Genomic DNA, 2,194 nt, shown 5'->3' on the forward strand with positions numbered 1-2,194 from the left:
GTTTTTTTCAAAAATTAAAAAAAAAAATTTTTTTTTGAAAAATTTTTAATAATTAATGAAAATTTTTTTTTCGAAAAAATTTATTTAAAAAGTACGTATTTTACTGAGAAATTTAAAAAAAAACTTTGAAAAATATTAAAAAGAACCAGAGATATCTCAATTTAAAAAAATTAGTAATTAGTAAAATTAGTGCAGTAACCTTGTGGTTACTGCAATCAAATAATATAACAAGTACAGAAATTGACAAATATATTAGCTCATTACTGTCGAATTGTAAAATTCGAGACAACAGAAAAACGTAAGTATCAATAATATTAAACTTTTTTTTAAATTTATTTATTATTTGTTATTTGTTATTATTCTTTTCTGTTTCAATACCTTCTCTAAATTTTATTCTTTGCTTTTTTAGCAAGCCATTACCAAATCCCATATAACTATAAGGAAAGTAATATGTTTCGTTTTCGTATCTGAAGGAGTTGCGAAACATTTTTATTAACAATGTAAGTTACATTTTTTCTACAAATGAATAATTTTCTTTACAAATTTTTAAATTCGATTTAAAGCTTATGGATGATTTTCCACTTAGCGTACAATTTAGTTATTCTTAAAATTTTATTCATTTTAATATTAAACTAAATTACAATTTAGTGCTATTATTAAACAATATTTTCGAATTTGATAAAAATCAATTTAATTTCCATTTTTATTTAAATAAGGATAAATAATAAACAATAACGAACAATTTATAAATAATAAATTTTATAAATATGGCTAACTCAATAACGACACAAAAAATTGTTCCTCAATTTTGTTATAAAGTGTTTCATCTTTTCCAATTTTATTAATATAGACTAATAATCAAACTGTCAATCATTTTTATATTTATTATTATATTTTACAATACAATTACTATTTTCTTATGTAAATAGAACTTTGGTGAAGCTTTACTAAGACTTTTTGGCAACTAATAATACTTTCTTATGATGATGAGAATGTAAAATAGCTTCTAAAGATAAAATAAGAATTTTTAAGTAAAAACGACAATAGTAGCTATTGTTTATGAAAATATAAATTCGTTTTTCCCTTTGGATTTATTACAATATGTGCACTAGATTTCTTAAAAAAATGCAAAGAAAATAAAATTTTGCACTAGGTGGAAAATCACACATATATTGTTTACAAACATAATGACAATTTTTAAAAAAATTTTAAAAAATACTTACAGTATTAAACATATAAATTCTTAAAAAGCATTTTTTGAACTTTTCTAACACTTATGAGCTTTAAATAATGAATACTAATATATCATCACCATTATTGCATTAAATTTATAACGTTTTTGGTACAGGTCCTTTCTATTAAGTGGACACGACTGCCGATTCATTTATGCTCAGGAAATACAAATTGAAAAGTAGATGAAAACCAGCTGAAGGAGGTAAAAAAATCTTTTATCTACTATGCTACTAATATTCTAAAACAATTTTTTTAATTCAATTAACATCAATATTACATTAAATTTATAATTTTTTGTTACAGGTCTTTTCTATCAAGTGGACATGGTTAAAAAATTTCTATTAACATCATCATGTTACATATAAATAATCTACCGTTTTTTATAATTGGGCAGGATTTCTAAATCAGCTCAACTAAAATAAGAAAATTTAATTTGCAATATCGCTTCTCTACTTCTAATGTGATCGAAGAAATAAGTTTGTGAAATGTAGAACCCAGAAAATCGTTTTTGTCCAGTTATCAAAAATTTGAATTTTTAAGTAGTTTTAAGTAAAAATTCTTTTGCAGAAAAAAATACTTTTTTTTGTTTTGAAATGGTTGTTTAATACTTTGGATTTATAACTGAAGACGTTTGATCAATATAAAGTAATTTTTATTTCATAAAATTGCAATGAAATTTTCATTCATTTATGTTAAAATTTTTTTTCTTTTTTAGTATTTAAATTTTTTAATTTAGGACCACTCAAAGTTTTTATTTTAAAAAAATTTGCAATGACTAATTTTTATTTTCTTTCTAATAAATTTCGAACAATAGCTTTAAACACATTAAGAGTAAGAAATTAATCTTATCTTGAGAATTAATTAATATTCAAATATTTTAGATGAACCATTCATCAAATTCTGACCCAATACAATATTTAATATTTATAATACTTTAATATTTCATAATGTTTTTTAAAAA

At 21.1% G+C, this 2,194-nt stretch overlaps 1 long non-coding RNA gene across 1 annotated transcript; it reads left to right on the forward strand.

The window, feature by feature from the left end:
* Positions 1-245: 245 nt before the first annotated feature.
* Positions 246-1,738, forward strand: LOC127290856 (uncharacterized). The gene is made up of 3 exons (XR_007844498.1): positions 246-500; positions 1,349-1,435; positions 1,537-1,738. It is a non-coding gene; the product is annotated as an uncharacterized LOC127290856 (long non-coding RNA).
* The last annotated feature ends 456 nt before the right edge of the window (positions 1,739-2,194 follow it).

The sequence above is a fragment of the Leptopilina boulardi genome, unplaced genomic scaffold, assembly GCF_019393585.1.
Source record: "Leptopilina boulardi isolate dan_hultmark-lab unplaced genomic scaffold, ZJU_Lbou_2.1 LbouV2_90, whole genome shotgun sequence".
Taxonomy (NCBI): domain Eukaryota; kingdom Metazoa; phylum Arthropoda; class Insecta; order Hymenoptera; family Figitidae; genus Leptopilina; species Leptopilina boulardi.